Source organism: Hemicordylus capensis, chromosome 3 (assembly GCF_027244095.1).
Source record: "Hemicordylus capensis ecotype Gifberg chromosome 3, rHemCap1.1.pri, whole genome shotgun sequence".
Classification (NCBI taxonomy): domain Eukaryota; kingdom Metazoa; phylum Chordata; class Lepidosauria; order Squamata; family Cordylidae; genus Hemicordylus; species Hemicordylus capensis.
In genome coordinates, this window is record NC_069659.1 from 109909687 (window position 1) to 109922357 (window position 12671).

The 12671-nt window shown below is 45.1% G+C and overlaps 1 long non-coding RNA gene across 1 annotated transcript; it reads right to left on the reverse strand.

Moving 5' to 3' along the window:
• Window positions 1-5708: 5708 nt before the first annotated feature.
• On the reverse strand, window positions 5709-12156 carry LOC128349713 (uncharacterized). The gene is made up of 3 exons (XR_008318936.1): window positions 12096-12156; window positions 11818-12017; window positions 5709-5880 (listed from the first exon to the last, which is right to left on the reverse strand). It is a non-coding gene; the product is annotated as an uncharacterized LOC128349713 (long non-coding RNA).
• Between the last annotated feature and the right edge of the window lie 515 nt (window positions 12157-12671).

Below are 12671 nucleotides of genomic sequence, written 5' to 3' on the forward strand. Positions count from 1 at the left end.
TAGCCAGTTAGAGATCATCTGTCAGGCCAACCAAGGCAGTCTCAACCCCATAGCCCACACGAAAGCCAGTTTGAAATGGGTCTAGATAATCTGCATCATCCAAAACTGCCTAGAGCTGAAAGGCCACCACCTGCTCAACCACCTTGCCCAACCATGGAAGACCATCTATGGTTTTGTTTTATTTGATCAGTTTTTAGTCCTTTTTAGTTTTAAAATTAGCATGGAGTGTTCACATGTACACTGCGGCTGTCACAAGTGTTACCAAGATGATTTGGAGTGCATTTGCTTTGTGTGCTATGGATGTGAAAACAGGTTCGACATCGAACCTGTTCGGTTAGACTGTCCAATATTGAACTAAACCACTCCGGCCGTTCGAGGGGGTTCATGATATATTTTTTTAATTACTCACGCCCTCTGGGGGGCTTCTCCAAGGCTGCTGGGGGAGGTCTCCGGAGGTTCCCCCTTCTCCCACCAACCTCCATTATGTGTCAAATCACTTGGGTGGTCTTCAGCCCATTCTGGCCCTCACCCCCATGGCAGTGGTCATTTTGAAGGCTGCCATGCATGCCCATGGGCCTCTGCATGGCCTGGGTCATGACTGCTCTGTGCTAGAGTAGAAATGCATTTGTTTGACCCTCAGTGATATGTTTCTGCTCTAACAGAGTACTTCCAGAGCATAGGCAAGCTGTGAAAAGTATTTACCCTCTTGCACAAGAGTACAAAATCTTCAGGGAGAGTATGCAGTGGTGATGGGGCTAGTTCTGCACGAAGGCAACTTTTAGGAGTGCCCATGGTACACTCTGCATGTCAGCCAGTGTCTTTTACAGTGACCATCGGACTGCTCTAGAAATTTAGTTCTGATCTAGATGTAGTTCTTGGACTTAAAGGTAGGTGGCCTCTGGGTCAGCTCTTCAAATGAAGAGGCTGGGACACATTTTTGCTGAAGCTGCACTCCCACCTGCTTGCCATGACCCTGTTATTCAAAACAGAGTACAAGAAATAGTTTGACTCGAGAAAACAACATTTATCGAATTGGTTTCCATTAATTTATCGCATAATGCTACACAAATGATTTACAATTTGATCCTAGATCTGCAGTCCTACTATAGATTCTACAAGTACTGAATACACACCTGTTGCACTAATGCAATACTTGGGATCCTCATATCAGCATAGATCACCTTAATAGAAAGCAACTCCAGCATACATATTTATGCCAACTCTGGATACTACAGCCAGCATAGTTTGGAATCTGGCCCTTCCTTTGCAAGGAGTATCACAAGGAATTTTGGGAGAACTAATAAAGCATGATGGCAGTTTGTCACTGAATGCAACTTGTTGGGGCACAACAGCAAAAGAGAGCTATTGACTTCAAGCCCTGCGTAAGGGCTTCCTGGAGTCATCTGGCTGGCCATCAAGGAAAGCAAGACACTAGACTAGATGGCTCTTTGGCCTGATCCAGCAAGGCTCTTCTTATGTTCTTAAATCATTGCCTCCCAATTGTTACTTTTGACAAACATGGTTTGAAAATCCAGTGTACTTTTTGATATCTACTCTTGCGTATTGTGCATGGCTAGCCCAAGATATGACATCAAACTATTCAGCATCAGATACTTGTGGAATATGAATGAGTAGGCCAAGAAGAGAGGTGTGGAGTCCAATATTCAGCCCTTCAGTCACCCTGTCTGCTTAACAGATTTGCAGCAAAGGACCACTGAAATCAAGATGAATTTCCATTCTGCAGCACATGCATCAAATTGAATGACATCCTGTCTCAATTGAATTCATATTGATGGTGGGGAAGTGACAGCCATGGCCACAAAGATACTCTATTGTGTCAGAATGTATTTAGCCCTGTTAGCATGCACTCTAACTCCCTTTATCTGTACGCATGACAGTGTAAAATCAATAATATTTCCTACATAAGAAATAGGCTGTTACATCCCATCATGTTTTGTCCATTTTAGAACCACAAAGGTTAAAACATTTCAACAGCTCCACTTAAAAACTGGATAAGCATTTTCAAGCCATATTTCAAGATTCTCCATTTTCTGGTAGTTTAGAATTGCAATAATAAATTACAGTCTATAGAGTGGTATCAACCTTTAGGTTGGCTGTGCAGGGGGAAAAAACAAACAAAAGCCAGGAACTGAGGACTAGAGAAGCCAGATCCTTAAAGGTTTGTGAAAAAAAGTGTTGTTATAATTTTTGACAACATAATTTAAAGGCTTTTATAGAGAGCAATCTACACCTCCGCCTCTCTCCACTTTGCCTACCCCTCTGGTATTGTCTTGGCTGTCAATTATTGGAAGAGAAGCCTATTCTTTAAAAGGCTTTTAAATTATAAGAAATTATTTGGAATATCATCTAAAAGCTCTTGAAAAAAAAGATTACTACCCCCTCGCTCAGAAACTCACTGACATACACCGCATGGAAAGTACTACCTTCTTTATTTGTATTCTCAGTCCAAAGGTAGAAGGGTATAAAGATATGTCTGCATGGGGCTATAATGCTTTCTTGAACTTCAGCTTCTGACCTGTGAGAAGAAGCAGCTAGCACTCTTGCTGGAAGTGGATGAAGAAAGACAACCATTTAACCAAATAATTACTTTCTATGGTGTTCATGAAACCACTTGGAAAGCCGGTCAGCTGTAGCATCCTGGTGCTAGCTGATGAAGTAAGTTTTACCACATCTCTACTTCTCCCTATTCATTGGTGATACGTTGCTTATAACATTATTTCACCTTCCCCCCATCCTGCCTCATGCTGATTGAACTTCCAATGGGGAGCATGTAGGGCCAGCTGGCATGATCAACAAATGCTAGGCACAATCATGCTCCCCACATAAATGCTAGGCACTACTTTGTAAGGAGGCGGCTAGCGATGAGGGCAAGCCACCTAATGGTGGTGGGGAAGGAAGTAACTTGCCTCGGGAGCAAGAGGTCAATGGTAAACCCCTCCTGTATTCTACCAAAGAAAACCACATGGCTCTGTGATTGCCAGGAGTCGACACCGACTTGACAACACAACTTTACTTTAGTGATGAGGGCAGTGAGCAGGGCTGACGGTAGAGGTGAAGGTGCAGCTCTCAGAGACCCACAGACAAGTCCAGAGGCTGGTGCTGAGCTCATAGAGGTGGCAGGAGAAGTAAGTGCAAAATCCTCCCCACTCCCCTTTAACCTACTCTGAAGCCATTGGTGGGGAAGCAGAAGCAAAGGAAAGCTCTACACTATGGTATTTTAACGTTCAGAACACGTGTGACACATTTGTGCAAGGGTATGTCTATATGTACAGTCAGGAACCTTGGCACAATCAAGGTTCCAGAACACAAGTACAGTTGGACACCCATTCTCATCTTTAGAAGAACAGACAGAGATCAGAGGTGGGGTCATTCAGCATAATCCCACTCTCTCTCCATCTGCTCATTCAACTCATGGAAATGAAAGTCAGAATAGCGCTTGAGAGTGACAAGATTGTTCTTATCACTTGGCAAGCCATTACCCCAGCTCACCAAGTAGTTACACATATGATAAAATAGTACCTGATAAATATTGTCTATGGATTGATTTGGACGATACCTTACCAGCCCTCACAATTAGGAAAGGGACATGCCAGCATATGTCAGTCACAAGGTCCTTCGAGGATGTCCTGAAACCTTATCAGCATTTCTCTATATTGCATGGGGTAGGTGCTCTTCATCCAAGTGTCCCCTTTTTATAATGCTCCTCTGGAGGCAGTCAGATGAATAGCACATGCACACACACACACACAGGACATGCCTGGAGAACTTTGGGACGTCCCCATCTCTGGAAGTTGCTTCCCCTTCCTAATCACATGGGCCATTAAGATATCTTCCAAACAGACCCGGTGTTGGCCCATGTTATTAGCCATGCTCACTGCACCATTTTGGGGTACTTCAGTGTACCTCTCAAACTTAGCCATTTTCTTTCTTTAGCTTGTTCAGAAGAGAAATGCTGGCTGCATTCCAAATAGTTATTCTGGCAAGTTGTTTCCCTATGGTGCCTTTCAGGTCATTTTGCAAATGACTGCAAATGGACTCTCTCTGATAATAGACAGAGATAGATGCAGGCAGACCCAAATTAGAGCTAAAAAGAGACAAAAGGGAAAGGAATGCAACCTCTCCCTCCCATGTACAATGATAAGGAGTTTCAAGGCTAAACAAAACTTCGCATCTTGTCTCCTCCCATCCACTATCAGAATAAGGGAGTAAATGCCAGATTGTGTGATGTGCCACCTCCTCTCACTATTCAGGCCATTGCCTAAGCCCCAGGGCATCAAACTGCCGGCCCGCTGGCCAGCTCCAGAATTTAGCGCTCAGCAGTCCAGCTCCTAACAAGCCACTGCTTCCCTCCCCATCGTGTTTTCCCCTCCCTGCTACCCCTCTATGTTCCCATTCTGCCAGCTTCTACTCAGAGGTCTACCACTGCTTCAAAGCACAGCAGAACGTGCCATTTTTCCTCCCTCCCCGCCACCTCGCTTTGCTCCAAAGCGACAGTAGACCAAAAGCAACCTCATAGGAACAACATAGGAACATAGGAAACTCCCATATACTGAGTCAGACAATGGTCCTATGTTGTTCCTATGAGGTCTATCTAGCTCAGTATCCACAGACTAGCAGCGGCTTCTCCAAGGTTGCAGGCAGGAATCTCTCTCAGCCCTATAGGAACATAGGAAACTGCCATATACTGAGTCAGACCATTGGTCTATCTAATTCAGTATTGTCTTCACAGACTGGCAGCAGCTTCTCCAAGGCTGCAGGCAGGAATCTCTCTCAGCCCTATCTTGGAGAAGCCAGGGAAGGAACTTGGAACCTAGATGCTCTTCCCAGAGCGGCTCCATCCCCTGAGGGGAATATCTTGCAGTGCTCACACATCAAGTCTCCCATTCATATGCAACCAGGGCAGACCCTGCTTAGCTATGGGGACAAGTCATGCTTGCTACCATAAGACCAGCTCTCCTCCTCCTCTCCTATCTTGGAGAAGCCAGGGAGGGAACTTGAAACCTTCTGCTCTTCCCAGAGCGGCTTCATCCCCTGAGGGGAATATTTTGCAGTGCTCACGTGTGGTCTCCCATTCAAATGCAACCAGGGCAGGCCCTGCTTAGCTATGGGGACAAGTCATGCTTGCTACCACAAGACCAGCTCTCTTCTCCAAGCAGAGGGCAGCAGACTAGGCATTCAGGCCTCTGCAAGAGCAAGGGATTGGGAAGGAAGAGGTGAAAGGAGGGAAGAAGAGAGCTTCTGCTCTTCTGATCTGATTATTGAGTGTTAAAAATATGTTGAGAACAATAACAGATAAAATTTATTTTCATTTACATTTGTTACTTTCTCGGAGCATATTGTGATATAACAAGTAGTTCAGTCAGTTTAAATGGAAGGACAAGGGAAGGAGGAAGAGAGGAGTGTTGTGAGCACCCTTGCTGAACTTGTTCCGGCATTGCGAGTTCAAAAGCCCAAACCTAGGCCAGTGTCTGACTCTGCCATATTGAAAGATCATTTAGTAACTGAAGTGTGAATTTAACTATGCTGAGCACAAGAAACTGTATGAAATTGTTTATTCTCTGTTCAAGGCTTGACCAAGGGGAAAAAGCTTGTCCATCCCCACTCTGACTGTGTTTATGCATTTCTAGTACGCCAAATGTAATCATGATATCCGCTTTGAAACCACATATGCTGAGAATAATCATATTTAGACCTTAGGAAGTAACACATAGATAATGGTACCTACATACTTTAGGGGTACAGCATTTATACACATGAAAATAAAAGCTGATTTCTGTGCATCTTATCTTACTAACAATTTCCTGGGACCAAAAAGGCACCTCAAGTCTTCTTCAACAGCTGGCCACAGAACTGTCACCCCTGGGGAGACAGGAATATTTTGAGTACACTGAGAGAGAAACAGTTCTGTTTGATCCAGCAAATGGTGTCTGATACGACCCTCACACCCCGGATCCTCGGCCCAGGGGCGTATCTAGGGTGGGGCAGGCAGGGTACGTGCCCCAGGCACCACTTGAAGGGGGCGCCACTTCTTAAATTTTTTTTTTAAGGCTGCTGAAAACAAAATGGCCACCGCGCATGCTCAAATGGCCTCTGTGAGGCCATAGGCCATACCAGGCCTCACAGAGGCCATTTGAGCATTCATGGTGGCCATTTTGTTTTCAGCTGCAATTTTTTGGAAAAAAATATTTTTAAAAATGGTCACTGCACATGCTTAAATGGTCCCTGTGAGGCCCTAGAGGCCAGCAGGGGGGAGGGGAAACCTTTGCAGACCCCCCCCCCCAGCCTTTAGGAAGCCCCCCAAAGGGGCTACAGGTAATTTTCTTTTTAAAAAATAATATAAGTCACTGTACACATATTCAGATATGTGACTTGTATGTGACCTTCAGACTTGTATTTTTCCGCTGATATTATGGTAAAGTTATCTGAAAGATGGGTGTCAGATGTTTGGACAGGGGGCGTAATTTCAATGCTTGCCCTAGGCACTATTTTCCCTAGATACGCCTCTGCCTTGGCCCATATATAGCATAAAAGAGATCCTGTGATAAGAGGTTGTTGATATTTCCTGGAGACATGAGGAAGATGGTAGCACCTCCCTCTGACAGTAGATCTGGATTAGAGACCTGGAAAAGGTGTGAGAAGGGAAGCCCCTTTTGAACATGAAAGCAGAGCAAGCGCAGAGCAGTGCTACCCAAGCCCATATGAGAACCTGTTGCCATGGCTGCGGAACCAAAGCAAGGGTTCCACTCCTGCAATGGACAAGAAGTGGCTGGCAATCCGTGCCACGTGGTGAGGGACCGGGGTGACTTTTGCACCAGAGTGGTGTAGTGGTTAGAGTGCTGGACTAGGACTGGGGAGATCAGAGTTCAAATCCCCATTCAGCCCTGATACTTGCTGGGTGACTCTGGGCCAGTCACTTCTCTCTCAGCCTAACCTACTTCACAGGGTTGTTGTGAGGAGAAACTTAACTATGTACACTGCTCTGGGCTCCTTGGAGGAAAGCAGAATATAAATGTAAATTTAAAAAAAATACCTGAGGGGATGATAGTAAGCTTTGAACACTAGCCCCGCACTCCAGCACCGCCCATATCCAATACCCACTACAAAATCCAGTAATATGATTCTCCAACAGCAAATCTTTCCTTTCTCTCAGCCTCTCCTATTAACCAGCACTCTGCCATCCTCCGACTGTCTTCCCCTCCTCCTCCTTTCCCTCCCTTTTCCTTTCTCTCTCCATGCTTGCTTTGATGTTTTGTATTAGCCAGAACAGTCACTGAGAAAACATGCACACAACACCTAAGCTAGCTGAGAAATGGTTTTAGCCACGAAATGATTTAACTACACTCCATTTGGGAAATTGATTGATTGCCTTGCTTGGCTTGATTGATTGGCATCTTTGCCTATGTAACCAATTGCCTCAACAAAGCCCACTGAATTCGTTGAAGTAGTTGCGTTTCGTTTCGATTCCAAATCCTACATGGCCACCACAAAAAGGACTGAGTTAGCCACTGTTTGGCTAGTGATCAAGCCTTGTTTCCACCACTGCCAGATGTGAATTGGGGCATTATGAAGAAGAAGAAAGGAAGAGAGTAAGAGAAAGAGGGTGGAAAGGAAGGAGACAGAAGGCGGTGAGAAGAGGGTGCAAGAAGGTAGCGTAAAGCTTTGTGCAGGCCCCCAGAGGTGCACTGGAATCAAATCAGCCTATGACCCAATTAGAATTTGACATCCCTGCCCTAAGCAATCTCATTTATGAATCTTACTTTGTTTAAGGAGCATACAGGGGAGCCACCCCAAGCACAATCCTGCTAACTGAGCAAAGAGACACCTTTACAAGTGGTGATTATCTTATATTTAGCAGGGGGAGAGCAACTGGCCCTATCCAACCCCAGCACAGCATCCCTCCAGTGGCTGTTGCTGGTGTCTACCTTGTGTTTCTTTTTAGATTGTGAGATCTTTGGGGACGGGAGGCCATCTTATTTATGTATTATTTATTTGTCTATGTAAATCACTTTGAGAATTTTGTTGAAGAGCGGTATATAAATATTTGAAGTAGTAGTACTAGATAGTCATCCCTTATTTGGAGCCTACCATCCTAAAAATTCCTCAAGGAAGCTCTTTATCCTCAATCAAAGCTTCTCAGTCATACCTCAGGATATGTTTTGCCTATTAACCCTCAAAAGTGGCATTGTGCTGCCTGCCTTTAGTCACCACACGCCATCCTTGCTGCCCATGTACCCTGCCATCAGACTCTGTGCCCCTTGCCATCTGGACACACCTCATAGCTTGCCTCATGCTTATGGCACCAGAGAGCCGGACCCACAGTTAGGTGCAGGAAGCTATAACAAACTCCTTTCATTTTCCTCTTCCTTTCACCCTCAAGACTCATTCCCTTCCCAGTACTAAATCCTGGTAAAATGCCTCAAGATTAACCACCCTCTTTTCACATTCTGTATCCCTATTACCCCTCAATAAAGTAACACTTTGTTTTCAAGAATAAGTGTCTACTCTCCTTTGTCCTTACCAGTGCATCCACACTGCAGCCAGCTTTCCTGAAACACTTTAAGAGTAATATTGCTGTTGGTCTACACCCATTTGATGCTAATTTCTTCCACTTGAGCAAAGCATAGCCACGGAGTGTGATAGTTAACACATTTTAATATCCAACATATTCTAAGAATCGGTAACTATTTATGAAGTAATCATATACCATGATGTAAAATGTTACCACTTTATAAGGTGGTTGTTTTTAAAATCCTTATAGATTCACCCATCTGCACCAGAGGTATTGGGGAATGTTAAGATTCTCTTCTCTACTTAGCAGAACTTTACAGGTCATGGTCTTACCAAATAGTTACATGCATGCCAAAATAACATAAGAACATAACAATAATATAACATAATAACTGTTATAAAAACATAAGAACAGCCCTGCTGGATCAGACCCAAGGGCTATCTAGTCGAGCATCCTGATTCACACAGTGGCCCACCAGATGCCTCTGGGAAGACACAGGCAAGAGGTGAGGACATGCCCTCTCTCCTGCTGTTGCTCCCCTGCAACTGGTATTGAGAGGCATTGTGCTCCTGAGGCTGGAGGTGGTCTATAGCCACCAGACTAGTAGCCATCGATACTAGTCCTCCATGACTTTGTCTAAGCCCCTTTTAAAGTCATACAAGCTAGCGGCCATCACCACCTCTTATGGCAGAGAATTCCATAGATTAAGTATGTGCTGTGTGAAAAAGTACTTCCTTTTGTCAGCGGGGGCAGATCCATGAGGAAGTTACAGAGGGTACAATGGGAATTCTGCCCCTGCCCATATATATAAAAATATTGGGGATTTTCTCTCTCTCTTGCAAATGCACTATGCCAGGTGTCAAACTCAAATCTGGTGGTGGGCCAGATTGGATTCCAGGGAACCTCTGGGGTGCTCCACGTTGTCTTATGCCACCTTCTGTCACCTCGCACCCACCTCACACCACTTTCTGTCTTCCCTCACTTCTCTCATTCCCATTTTCCCCCCACCCCTGGCCTTGCCATTTAAATTATCTTAATGCACTACTTTTTACACCAAAACACACTCAGGGCATTAAAAAAAATTTTTTTTAGAAGAAATTCTGAACATTCCTACTGATACCAGATTTTGCATGGACAATCCTGCCACTCTTCCCACTTCCTCTTTCTCTTGCAAAGGTGTTGCTAGGTATTTAAAAGATCTAGGGCTTGGGCCCACAGGGCCTGCCGGAGGCCCACAGCCTCCCCACATTTTGATAATTAAACCATTTCATCCTCTCTAAAGGTATCCAACACTCTCCTCCCCACTAGTTTATTTCACCACTAAAAATGTATCTCCTTTACTCCTACATCAGGTTTCTCCTGCAATCAATAGCCACACAGTTTAGAACCAATGTAGTCTAATAACTGGACTGTTAAGACTAGGATTGGGGGGCTGGCATTCCCCAATCCATCATGAAACCTGCTGCAGGACTTTAGGTGAGACACACTCTCTCTCTCTCTCTCCTCCAAACCTGCCTCACAGGATTGTTGGGAGGATAAAAGTGGTGGTGGGGGTGGATTATGTACACTACCCTGAACTCTTTGAACAGGATATATGTCATAATAAAATTAATGTGTCTATAACACATACATATGTATGTAGACTTTGAGCCACATGCACTCCAATCCTCAATACGTATGTAAACTCAGAAGCAAATTCAAATAACTTTTTCATATCTATCACAGCAGCAAGCAGTCCAGTTTGATCTCCTCTATGAACCACATTTCATTTAAGCAAAAAGCGAAAGAACCAAGGGCATAGTTATAATTGAGCAGATGGGTTCAAAGAACTTGGGCCCTCCAGTTCCTGAGGGTGCCCCAGCTCCACCCCTCCCTATTTTCTCCATTATCTCCTTCACTCGGAGGGGCTGCCAGGGAGAGGGGTGAACACAGGCCCCCTCTCCCTTAGCTACACCCCTGGTATGAACTATAGTGTATGTCTATACACGACAGTGTATATACCTTGTATAGTGTGTGTCTATACACTACAGAAGAAAAAGCCACCAATTTGATTTCAAACAGGACAGCAGTATGTCATATATGGAGTTACCCCAATTTTTTAAGATTTAAAGACAACCAAGCATTTCATGGGCAAAGGAGTATTCAAAATGAGTTTCTTCTGATCTGGTTTGCAAAACCTTATTTTGAAGCAAGTCAATAAAAATAGACTTTTGAGGGGAAATACTTAACGTTCATTTTAGCAATTTGTGAATTACGTCACAAATTTAGCTATTTTCAAGAAGTTGGGATATTTTAGTCCATTACAAGCTTAATAAAAAGACAATGGAGTTTTTCTCACAATCAGTGAGAAGAGCTCTGGAGGAGTCTGCGGGGAAAGGGGTTTTTACTCACCCTCCCCGAAGACAATCTCCGACCTTTCCCTTGGCGGATGGATCACCTGCCCAGATGAGCACCGGTTTCTGCTGGTAGCTCTGGGGGTTGGGTGCAGTGAAGTGCTGCCATGCAGCACCCTGCCTAATGATCCCATTACCCCTAGTTATCCCTAGCATGGAATTAGCATTTTTCACAGCTACCATACACTGAGTCGACAGTTTCAATGAGCTGTCCACCACGACCCTCCAGAGATGGCTGTTTGTTTTGGTCTGTCTCTTCAGCCATGAGCTACAGCTGAAATTTAGCTGCAGGCTTTGAAAAAAAATTGTTTGCACTTCTTAAATAAATCCTTGTTGTTCTTCGATCCTAGAGAACTGTCTCAAGACCTCTTGCTTTGCTGCTTTCTCACCAAACTGGTTTTGCTCTGCTATTTGGAGACTGAACTGCCATTCATCCCCTACAGGAAGGGCCCTATATCCCTCTGAGTACCAGTTGCAGGGGAGTAACAGCAGGAGAGAGGGCATGCCCTCAACTCCTGCCTGTAGACCTCCAGCAGCATCTGGTGGGCCACTGTGTGAAACAGGATGCTGGACTAGATGGGCCTTGGGCCTGATCCAGCAGGGCTGTTCTTATGTTCTTATGACTCCCTAATCCTTTTTATTGCCCTGTTTTTTTAGTTTTTTCTAACATCTCCATCCTGGCAATAAGAGCACAGAAGTCCCCCAAATCATCTTCAATCATCTTCATCCTCAAAGGAGGAGAGCTGTGGCACTGCAGGCCTCTTAGGCAGCCAGATAGAGCACCACCGCTCTTTCCCTTTGCCTGCTTAGGAGGCATGGTGCCCACAGGAAACACCGGGGAGAGTGGACCATCTCAGAAAGCAAGATAAGAGACGGCGGAGTGGGAGTACTAACCTTAAACCTGTAACAAAACCCCTAAACCAGGCAGACACTGATGAAATTCCTCCCTCTGCAATTTATCTACCAATGCCTCCAATACTGTCGTAATCCCGCCACAGTCAATGAGCCGTCTGTAATTTATGATGTAATAGCAGGCAAAGAGATGTCTCTGGTTACACGCTTCCTCCAGGCAGGCATGAGGTTTCATCCAGCACCTGTAAAGAAGCACAAGAGAACAAATCATTGCTGAGTACCAAGTCCAACCCATATTCCCTGCAATCAAGGTCACTCACCAGATCCCAAAGGTCCCAAGTCCAAGGAATCACAGAGGGAGGTATTGAGACTGTTGATGAGTTGTCTCCAGCAGCCCATCCCAAATGAAGCTGCAGAATTTATAGCAGGTTGCCAGCTGGAATCAATCAGCACTCCGCTCAGTCAGCCGCCCTCAATCAGTTTCGTGAAAGCTGCAAGCGACTGCTGCGTCTCAATTCCCTGACTTGGTCACGCCCCTTCTTGTGCCTGCATGCTCTGGGAGATAACACCAGCAGCAAGAATTCCTCCTGGGATTTGTTTCTCTGCTCTGCCTCCTGCACCAAACCCTCCTTCTGGCCCATCACAAGTGCCTCCTCCCTCCATTCACAGAGCTGGTCCTCGGGATCCTCAGGTAAATTCACTGCCTCCCACTCCTCCTCAAACTGGCTCCCAACCCCTTCTGAGTCCTCAGATTGGCCTAACAAGTACCAATTGTGCTGATAAAACCAAAAGATTCAAAATATGCCCCAAAAGTAACGCCAGGCACAGCCCAATAGAGCCACTAAACCCTCAAACCCCCACAGAGCAAAAGGAAAGCGGGGGATTGAAAGCAGAAG